Consider the following 11,962-nt stretch of genomic DNA (forward strand, 5'->3'; position numbering starts at 1 on the left):
GACGTAGGGTTATGGAGAGGGAGTTGGAGGGAGGACACTCTGGATTTTGGGCTTTCTATTATTGGTGTGGGAAGGCACAGATATTTGTACTCTAGAGATGAACTAGGAGGTACAACACTTGTATCTCAGACTTGGTAAGAAGCATCCTGGTTACTTCCCCAGTAACAGCCTTCGTGTGGACTGGCCAGCTGTGTGAAGTGGCTCAGGGGCAAGGCTGTTTAGCAGAAGATGTAAACAGAGTGGGGGAACCCGCACAGTGGGATCAGTGCAATGTCAATAGTCTGGGCCAGAGTGGGGCCTTTCCAGCCTGCCCCTGCATCACCCCTTCTGCCCGTCTAGGCTATGGGTGTCAGATTCCAAGGTGGTCAGCTCTTACTGCGCTCAGAAGTGCTAAACCAGGGCTGGTTCTAGCGTTCACTATCTTGAGAATTTAAAGCCATCATTATTCTATTCCTCCCTGGGGACTAACTCCTTTGAAAAAACAACAACAGCAACGACAAAGCCCACCAAAAACAAACAAACAAAAACCACAGGCATGTCCTGATACTTTTCTTGGTGAACAATTGGAACTACTAACTTCCCACCCACTTAGGATGTGAGAGGGTCTACAATTCCAAGATGATTTCTTTTTTCCCTCCTGGCCTACACAGATACAGTCTCACTAAAATGTGATCACTTGCAGGCACCCTCCTGGTAAGAAACCTTACTATACATGCATTACATTGTATTTTAATGCATTTTATTCCTACCTCCTGACCAAGCCTTAAGCTTCTAGTGTTGGGAACTGCTCTGCCTGGTTTCAGGATCAGTAAACCCTCCATGGTTAAGGTTGAGTGAGTGACCTTTGGACCATAAGCCACTAAGGAGACAAAGCTTATCTCCCTGGCATGAGCTCCACTTCTGCTCCTTTTTCCATAACTGGCCCCCAATGCTTGGTCAGTTAGCCAATAACGGGTAAGATTCCTCAAGGGGGAAATGACCTAAGACAGGCATGATCACGTGGAGACCCCAGGGAAGGATTTGGGAGGCTATGGAGAAAGGGAGTGGTGGACTCTCGCGCCTCAGCTTTGACGAAGCCTGAGTCCTCATTTTCTCCTAATTCCTTGGCTATCTTGCCTCCTCTGCCTGACTTAAGCCTGAAACAATGACAGAGGGTGGCACAAACCCTGTGAAGCCTGCTGTGCTAATAAGAATGCTTAGTTAAATGGTAAAGGCCCGAGCAGGAAAGATAGCATGAGTTTGTTTCCCAAAGTTTTGTAGCCTTGTAGCTGATAGACCCTGACTCAGAAGAAGCCTTAATAGTTCTTTGTATGCTATCTACTGTTTGATCCTTACTGCCTGACAATGATTAATGAGCTGTACCTGTCTCCCTGCACAAATTAAACCCAATAAAAGCCTGTCTAGGCAAGGGACAGCGCACTCTCCCCTTGAGAGGGTGGCCAAGCTGCTCTGAGGCGCTTCCCCCTTGAGGGAGTGGCCGTGCAGTCCCATTTCCTCCACAGGATTCAGTAGTCTGTGTGAATTTGTCTCATATCTCATCCATGATGCCTCAGGCACTGCGAGCTGGTACACGAATCATTCTAGATTGTAAGATTACATCTTTTATCTTTTTATTCCCCTGCACCTATCAGATTTCCTAATGTGGTCATAGTGCTAGCCATCAGTGCGACAGCAATAGTAGCAGTAACTCTTTACTGAGTGCAGCCTTGATCCAGGCAGTGCTCTGAGTGACCTCACCAGGTGGGTACTATTATCTTCATTTTTAAAAATGAGAAATGTGAGACTTTGGTTATGTGAGTTTCTCAGAATTACAGAGCTACTAAGTGGCAGGTCTGTGCTTGATACCTGTGTGTGGAAGTTACCTAACTGTTCCCTACTTCCTGAAAATCCAACCATTTAAAGCCAACCAATTAATGGGGAACATTTTCATGATCTAGTAGAGGAGAAGGCCCTCGCCTGCCCATCGCATGGTTTCATGAAGGGGACTATGTTCTGGCCTCTCTGAGAGCCTTAACCATTTCACTTGTGATGGTGTAAAGTGAAGCGGGGCAAGTAACTGAGCACACTGGGCTTGGCTCTGCCACTTTGCCTCTTAGGAGGTGCAGCCCACAGCTGTCCTCTCCGGGGCTGCCAGCTCCCAGCCCCGTGCTGCTTGCGACTGAGTGGGGACAGCTCTTGATTCTGGAATTCAGTATTAGTCCAACACCCTTGGCTACCAGACCTGAAGTCACTCCTTCCAACCTGGCTCCCTGTCTCACTGTTTCCTTCCCCAACTTTTCGGAAGGAGAGAAGGGGCAAGGTGTCTCCTGAGCTTTCTAAGGGACCTCTCCCTGCATCCCCCCAATCATCAGAAGGTGAGTTAAAGCTTTTGCTTTATGCAGTCCACACAGTAAAGGCTGGTTGGAGAAGCCAGGACAGGGAGTGATGAGAAAGGAGAGGGGGAAGCAGAAACCAGAAATTTCATCCTGAGAGTCAAATGGAGATCATTTATAATTCAAGAGAAGGCACTTGGCAAATGGAAATGTAAGTTAATGACAAATAGCAATTTACAACTTCCTTGACCTTCTCAATTCTAAAGCACTTCTGCTATGTGCAATGAAGCATACCACTACCCACAGGCACACTAAAACCCTTAGATGATGGGGACCTGGCCACTCGTAGCGGACCTCTACTGGTGCAGCAGAAAAGGGGACCCACCCTTTCAGGCTCATTCTTTGACTGTTCCAGGTTTCTGCAATACAATGGGCAGACAATTCAAATGTGTGCTCCAAGAATTCTCATTCATCCAAATGCTTGCTTGCCATCTCCATCTGAATGCATCACAGGCATTTCAGACAAAGCCTGGGCAAGACAGATCTCTGATTTCCCTCCCCAAAATCTGTTTCTTCCTCAGGCTTCCTTTCTCAGTAAATGGAAACAACATCCCCCTATTGGACGACTTTTATTTCCTCTTACCCCACATTCAATCCACTAGCAAGTTCTGTTGGCTCAACCTCTAAAGTAGATCCTGAATCTGCTCACCTCTTTCTATCTCTACTGCTACTACCTTATCCAACCTCGATGTCATTTCCATAATCTAACTGACAGTCAGGGTGAGCTCTCAGAATGAAATCATTTTATTCTCCTGTTTAACATTATCCAATGACTTCTAAATGCCCTTAGAATAAGGTCCAAAGTCCTTAAATCTGACTTAAATTCTGTGAGATCTACCTGCACCTTATATTTGGCTGCATCTCTTGGTTTTCTCTGCCTCAGGTCCCATGTCCAGCCAAGCTTGTTTTCACCTCAGGACCTTTCTACATGCTGTTTCTCTTCTTAGATCACTCCTTTTCCAGGTCTTCTTCTGGTCATTGAGGGTAAATATCACCCCATCAAGAAAGACCTTCCCACCCATCCACCTAAAGTAGACCCCTTCCCATCTCCCCATCACCGTCTATCTCACCCTTTTGTAAAGTTTTTTAAAGCTTTTTTCATAGCACTTATCACTATCTGAAATTATCTCGATTATGCAATTGTTTACTTGTTCTAGTAACTATCTATATTCCTGAACTGAAATGTAGGCTCCATCAGGGCAGAGATGTTACCTGTCTTGCTCACTGTCTTTCCGAAGTCTAAAACAGCGCCTAGCCATAGAAAATACTCAGATATGAATGAATCATCAATTTAATGAAATTTCGAGAATGAAAAAAAAAAGACAAGACAAATCTAGATACAGAGATAGTCTGGCACAAAAGCACAGGTTTCTATTCTTGTCATACCTTCTTCTCAAAAGGCCTAAGCAGCTTAGAAGGGTGTCCTATGCTTTGTTGTTGGACTGATTCTGAGAGACAGAGTTCATCCTACTTTCTGCTCGCATCCTAGTGGCTTGGAGTTCATTCATAGGCGAAGACAAGGATGGGTCTTAAACTCACCCAAAATCCTTCAATTTAGAATCTCTCTCCTCCTCAAATGATTGCCGGGTCCATTTAGGTTAGATGGCAACTGAGTCTCCAATTGCGGATCCTCCAAGCTCCTCCCCCAGATAAAGGGGAATCCTCTCAGGCCATTCTCTCCCTTGAAGAATCAGTGCAGGAAGTTTGGTGAGGCGACTCGAGGCAGAGAGCTGGTTGGAAATTGGCGAGGCCGGGGGCGGGGGGCGGGTAGCGATGCTCTTTTGCTAAAGCAAGGCTTGAGTGTTAGTGAGAAATTGGGTCAAAATCATGTGGATTAGAAGAATACAAATCCATTAAAATAGATGAAGGTCTTTAAAAGGAGAAAAGTTGCAGCCATGGAATTTTCCTCCTCCCACGCCTTGGGAGTAGAGCTTCCTGCCAGGAAAAGTCTTCGGACACTGAGACCTTCCCGCCCCCTCCCCCCGCCCCACTCCCTGCAGGCAGGCCTGTAGGACTGCAGCAGATGGCGTGTCTCAGGGGGTAGCGGAAGAGCCCTGCTTCCACCAGCCTCAGAAACATCTTTCTTTGTGGACTACACCAACCTGGGAATGCTCTCGCTGCAAGTGATGCAAAGAGATTTTTCCATCCTGACTCACTGCCCAAAACACTGGAGAAACAGCCTTGGGGGACAAAATAAGTTCGTACAAGGGAAGCTCAAATGCCTCTAGGAATTTCAACAAAGGAAAAGAACCCGGTTGGGGTCTCCAGTCCCGTTTAAAGCAAGCAATCAGCCATTATCCCACTCTAGGCCACAAGGGAGAGCGTGACCCCAGTTTCACCAGATGCTCCAAACTGTCAGGGAAGAAACAAAATTTTAAGAGATCTAAAATTTTAAGTGAAAGTTCCTAATTTTAAAATTAGGACTGCGTTTCACTAAATGTAACAGAAAATCCAGAACAACATCTGGCGTAAATTGGATAAGATGTTTTTCCCTCAAAAGAAGGCGATTCAGAACAAATCTAGGAGCCCTGCAGTAACAGAGGGTCTCGGTTCCTTCCAGCGTTCTGTTTTGTCATTCTCAGGGCGTGACGTGTATCTTCATGACCCAGCACGGCCGCGGGAGCTCTAATGGCCTGTTCCAAGCAGACAGAGAAACAGTACGTGTCTTTTAAGGAAGCTGCCACAAAACACATACATCTATTTATATCCCATTGGCCAGAATCTAGCTGCCTGGCCATAGCTAACAGAAAGCAAACTTGGGAAATTCGACATTTCCCAACTTCCCTTACAGACACACACACACACACACACACGCACGAATATATATGTGTGTGTATACAGCCACTACTTATATGTGTGTGTATATGTGTGTGTGTACACGTATAGAGTTACATTAAGGAACTGGCTCAGGTGATTTGTTAGGGCTGGCTAACAAGCTAGAAACCAAGGCAATATTTTTGTATTGTAGCCCTGGGGTAGAATGCCTTCTCCAGGAAACCTCAGATGTTGTTCTCATGGCCTTCAACTTACTGGATGAGGGCCAGCAAAAGTAGTGTCCGGTAGTTAGGGGAAACTGATGATTACATGTTAATTGCATCTAAAATGTCTTCCCAGCAACATCTAGATTAGTATCCGAACAAACTGTTGAGCATCACAGCCTAGCCAAGCTGACATGTAAGGTTAACCATTACAATCATGCTTTCAAAATTCTGTAAAATTGTGCAGGCAAGCCAGCACCTGCCTGTGTTGGGTCTGGCCTGAGTCTGCCAGTCTCAAACCTTTCTGTACACACCAGGGCAAGGAGCTGGGTCTTTTCCAGGCGTGTGTGTGTGTGTGTGTGTGTTACATGCCATTGAGTCAGCTCTGACTCCTGGCGACCCTCTGAAGGCGTGACATCCACAGTGCCCTGTCCGCAGCAGCCCCTCCCAGCTCCTACAGCTTCTTTTAAATGTCAATGCGTCTCGTACTGTCCCTCATGTCCCACTGCCTTCTGTTTCCCCAGCATTACTGTGTTTTCCAAAGAACCCTGCCTCCTCTTCATGTGTCCAAAGTAGGGCAGTTTCAGTTTTGTCATTTTTGCTTCTGGTAATGTTTCAGGCTTAAATTCGGCTTTCTGTTGGCCTGGGTATCCACACAGCCCTCCACCAACACCGTGCTTGAAATGAATCGATTCATTTCCCATCGGCCTCCGTCACTGTCCAACTTGCACATCCATGCATAGTTATTTACAAACCTACAATACAACAATGTCCTGACCACACACCCTCCACACCACTGGAATCACCCGTGCGGTAACAAGAGGCCAGCAGCAAACACACCCCAGCCCCACTTTCTGAGATACTTTACCTGGATGAACAGCTAGTTTTAATCATCTTTTAAATGTAATCACTGTGTTGATGGAGTGCTGTCACACTTTTCTCTTTGACCCTGTTCTAACTTATTAAATGATTTTCACTTAAAAACCCAACCTTCTGGTGTGAGGTAGTGATACAGAGAGGCCCAGGGGGAGGGCGGAGTGGGAAGGTAGGGAGCTGGGGCTGATGGAGCCCCAGGCCCTTTCAGCCTGTGCTCACCTGCCGCCCCATTCCTCCCGTCCAGTGCAGCCAGCCCCACCCACGCAGGCAGTGCCTTTCTGCTCTCTCCTCGTTCAGTCCCTTTCCCTTGTTTGTCTTTCTCAGAGTTAACTTGCGTACAGTCGGCCTAGAGAAGAAAGGCATGCTGCAAAGAAAATGTCAGTGATTTGTTAGAGGGCTGCATACATTATGAATATTTATGTTCTCATTCTACTCTCATGTGTATTGCAGTCGTTTTTCCTAATTTTTAAAACATTGTTTATGCCCCAGTTGGATTGCTCAGTTGACTGGAGTGTCGTCCCATGTACCAAAATGTTGCAGGTTTGATTCTCTGTCAGGGCACATACCTATATTGTGGGCTCAATCCCTGGTCGGGACGTGCTTTGGTAATTTTGTACGTGCTTGTAAGCTTTTCTCAGTCTATTTTAACAATATTAGTACTAGAAATTGTGGCTAAATGGGCCCATTAAAAGCACTGAAACAAAATTTTATCACTTAGAAACCTATCATTTCATTAGAAATCAAGAAGATAGAACTAAAATTGTTTTTTGCATAAACATGCAGCTTCTTTATGTTTCTTAATTCCTGCAATAAAATTGTTTTATATAATCATTATCATACAAAATGAAAACAATTATAATTAAGTGCATCTTTTTCATCTTTATGGGAAGAAAATTTGGTTTAATGCTTTTCTTTAATGTTTCACTTTCAAATGTAAGTCATCTGTATTGTGATTTTGTTTCTACGTCAAGTTTATTGGAAGTTGTCATTTCTAAAGGAATTAAAGATAGAAGGGGGTGCTGTTTCTTTGGAAAAATAGCTCTTTGTACTTGAAAATCACAGAATGCTGATACAAGGACAATCTGACAGGCTTGCTGCTTATAATGTACCTGAGTGTGACCCTCATTTGAATCAATGTTGATTCCTGTTAAACTCATGCTTAAAAGTATGGCAAAACCCATACTTTTAAAAATTTTATTGACTTTAGAGAGGGGTGAAGAAAGAGGGGGAGAGAGAGAGAGAAACATTGACTTGTTTTTCCACTTATGCATTCATTGGAAAAACCATAATTTTAATGAGGATGGCAATATTGTCCCAAAGTGCTTTTTTTGTGTGTAACATCCATTTTGGACCAAATACAAATAGGTTTTTCCTTATGCCAGATTCTGCACTCTAGCCCATTTAAATTTTTCTGTAAAAAAAGACACATTTTTCCAATGAAATGTGTGACCGGTAACTGTACTGATTTGGATATTTTGAGTATGGTGGCTGTCTCCCATGTATATAACATTGATTGTTCTCAATTAATGTTTTGATTTGATGGCTATGAACTTCAACTGGCCTGCCCTACTGTGGAGCATCATCCAGTGAGAAATCTCCCACGCAAAACTTCGCAAACCTCTTTTGACATGTTCGATCAGCCACAGCACCTTCTCCATACACTGCACCAATCTTTTTTCTTTTGTGCTTCAGTTGCCTTTTTACCTTTCTTGAAATAATAAAGCATAATATGCCAAAAATGTTGTGTATTTTCTTCCATCTTAAAAGGGCTACACAAAAATGTACCGATTTTGATAAGCTTTTTTAAGTGCATGCTGATATGACAGCTGTCACAATGCAATCTAACTAAACTGTTTCAAATGAAGACAACTAAACACTACTAGAACTGTCTTACAGAAAAAAAAAAGCTTTGGGCCAACCCAATAGATTAAATGCCTATTAGCAGATAGATTTTCTATGAACATATCAAGAACATGCATTTTCTTGCATTTCTTTCTCTTTTCTACACTTCTTGTGTATTCATAACCATGAACTAACTATATTCCATAATTGCTTATGACAAAAAAGTGTCATACCCTTACCTGCGGTCAGGATTGGCTACATGGTTTGCTGGGCCCAATACCAAGTGGAAACACAGGACCCCTGTTCAAAAAGCAGGGAAAAAATGCAATTAAAGGTACTGATGTAATATGGGTAACTGATACAGGAGTACCTCAGTGAACTTAAAGATTGCAAAAATAACATTTTCAGGGTCAATTATATATAACACAATAAAATGTAATAGTTTACTAATGTGATACCTTGATTACAAAAATTTTCTGGCACATCAGTCTGAAAGTTCATTAAGATTTATATTCGTCTTTGTATTTTTATTTGTAATACACTAATTTCATGTAGTTCCTTTTCAAGAGATGTGACTGAAAGCTACATCAGTCACTCTTGGCAAATGCACAATCAAAATACATTTTGATCATTTTCCTTTTGAAAAGGAGCTTTCGGCTGATGCAGTTGTTAAAGATATTTATAGGCTGTGACAACACTAAGGTAAATTTCTCTTTTCTTTTTTTAAACTTATTAGCTTGAGGGAGACATTGATTTGTTGTTCCACTTGTTTATGCATCCTTTGGTTCATCGGTTGCTTCTCGTATGTGTCCTGACTGACTGAAGATCAAACCTACAACCCTGGCACGTCAGGCTGGTGCTCTGACCAACTGAGCTATCTGGCCAGGGCTAAGAAAAATTCCTAATAAATTATTTTGAAGTATAAACTTTAGCACTTCTAGCGTATTGGCTCATAGGAAACAATTTTTCTAAACAGGTACAACTCTTCATATGAATTAGTTTTATGTAAGTCTGAATTTAATTTTAAGTATAAATGTATACAATGGCATTTAGTGTTTAGAAACCATGAGGAAATGTTTTCTAAAAGTGGTGGGGGCTGTAGAAACACCTGAAAGTGTCTTTGTGATTTGGGTATAATTCAAAGGCCTGTTTATTTATGCTTTTTTGTCATTGTAACTTCCATTGCCAGGGAAAAGAATTTTGGTTGTTTTCCTCATTAACTAAAACATTGTTTCATTCAAACCTTCACATGAAAATAGGGTTTCCACAGAATGCGAGGATCTTTACCTGTAGTTTCTATGTTTGCACCTGTGGTTATTTGCTTTACAAGGTTGCAGCAGTTTTCAAAACTAGAGATTCTCAACGTTTTAAGAATTCTAATAACTCCCTGAAATGTTTTATTGAAATGCTCATATACGCAATTCTTATTTTGTGCTAATTTACTGATAAAGTTTGTGGCCTGAGTGCCAGCAGTTACTGCCCCCGTTCTAGGCTGGCAAGTCGTTATTCGTGTAGATGACACAGCATTGGCAAACTGGCCTGTGACTGCAGGGCTGGGCACTGTCCCGATGCAGAGCCGCACCCGTCTCTGCAGCCCCAGCTCCATGGCTGTTGCCTCTGCTTCCACTGCTGCCACCGTCGCCACTGCTGCGTGGGTCCAGGCCCCTGCCCGGCAGCCCCCCCGAACTGCTCTGAGGCATGCGCATGCACGCTGGGGCACCTGCGCTGCCTGAGCCCTCTGCACACGTGCATGCATCACCTCCTGGTGTGTCTCCGTGACTCACATGCACGTTCCATTGTTCTACCTGCCAAACCCAAGTTCAAAATAGTTACTGAGATTTGTCAGGACAGCAACAGCATAGGATTAGATCAAGCATGGAACCCTTCTGAGAGTGGGGCCCTGCGTAGTGACAGAGGTTGCACACTCCTGAGGCCGGGGCTGTAGATGGGCTACAGTCTATCAGAGCATCAGGGTTTGAGCAGGATGTAGAAGAGAACATGAGGTGGTGGGGAGCGGATGGCACTGACATATTCCCTTCATGGCCTTAAATTAAGGCAATAGGTTTCTGATAAATCTGAATCATCTTCCTACTGAAATGTGTGCTCCTTGGGAGCAAGAATCTTACACAACCCTGTATTCACCCCAGATCCCACCTCTGTGCTTGCATATGGGAGGTATTAAGTAAACTTGGGTGAAGAGATAAATTGTTACTCTGTTTACGGAGGAGTAGCATGTAAAGAGTTAGAAATAGGTAGGTGCTCTTTTTCTACAAGGTACTGAACTGATTCAGTCAGTACAAAAAAAAAAAAAACCCAACAACCCACAACCCCATCTGATCGTCTGATCTTGGAGGAGGAATATCATTAGTCAGTACTGCATTTCCTGTGCTTGCTCTGCAAGTGTGCGTGTGTGTAAGCTTCCTGAGTTTGGTAGGAGTCTTTCTGCCTTTGCCTGTACTGACGGAGAATCTCAGGATTGATTTCCATCCCTTCCCCTTTGTTTCCTAAGACGACTTCATTCTTTCCCAGATCCAAGATTAAGATGGCATTATTCTTCACCAAGAGTTTCCAAGGGTAATTTTGTAAACTCTGTCTTAGATCAAACGATGAAAGACTGCCGACGGGGAATCTAATCAGAACACACAGTGTGCAAGCCGGAGATGGCAAGGGAAGGAACGAGGTTTTTATCACAGTGCCTATGTGTTTTTATAACAGTTTATTAGCACCTGTCTCCTTTCACAGGCAAATCAGGCCGCTATGACACCACTAAGTAAGTACTCTCCTTAGAGTTTGAATTTTATGGTAAAGGACAGAGACCTGTCAAGTCACGGAAATGAAAGGCAGGCCTGGATATGTATAACAGAGCAGGTTGCGGTGAGTGCTCAGTGTGTAGCGAGCCTGCCCTGTGTGAGCCCCTGCGGGCCGGTTCTGGGTCTCTCCATACCCAGCATGCCTTTTGGTCTCCATGAAGTCTACACCCTACGAATAAGTAGAATGTATTAGTAGGGATGCCAAAAATGGCGTACTCAGATCTCACTCGTTCTGACACACCCTCATAGTATCAGGCGCTTCTGCAGCTAAATTACCACACCCTAATAAAGACATTCCAGAGAATGCAATCCAGGAAATGCAAATAAAATTCATCTAGGTCAAGAGCCTATGTCCTTACATAAAACAATAAAGAACAACACAATCTAACAAATTGACAAACTGCAAAGTTGTTCTAAGAAGGAAAAATATGAAAGCATATGAAATCATCATTGTAGGTAGGACGTATTCTACACATTCTAGGATTCTGGAATGGAAAAACAAGACTATTGAATAATGAAATAGGGAGTTTTATAGAAGGTGAAAGTTGTGTAATGAACTCGCTGGACACAAGATCATCAAAGAAATTACTAAATTATAAATTACTAAATTACTAAATTTGGAGCCTCCAATTATAAATGAGAATCTCCAAATGGATTTAAGTAAAGTTACAATAGATCAATAAATTAGTTAACAAAATCAGGGATTTTGACGTCTCTTCCATCTCTGTTTTTCAGCTTGCTTTCATGGAGTGCACTCATCTCCTAATTTAACTCTCAGAATTGTGGACTCTGGAGTATGGGAGAGAAGACAGAATCTGGTCCTGTTTTATTGCCTCACACCAACCATTGTAATCCTTAATTGCATGATTATTCTGAACTCTAAAATTTGCTTCAGTGGGCTGAACCCACTGACTCCCTTATAACAGATAGAATAGGGCCAAAATGGTGAGATGCCACTTCTGAGATTGGGGTACAAGAAGATTGTGTCCTGTGTCTTGCAAACCATTGTTTGCTTGCTCAGATGGAACCTGAGGACCACGGTATGAGCTGCTCCATTGAGAAACCTACGTGTCAGGGAACCAAG

Source organism: Sturnira hondurensis, unplaced genomic scaffold, assembly GCF_014824575.4.
Source record: "Sturnira hondurensis isolate 20B ecotype Veracruz unplaced genomic scaffold, ASM1482457v3 Scaffold0022017, whole genome shotgun sequence".
Classification (NCBI taxonomy): Eukaryota; Metazoa; Chordata; class Mammalia; order Chiroptera; family Phyllostomidae; genus Sturnira; species Sturnira hondurensis.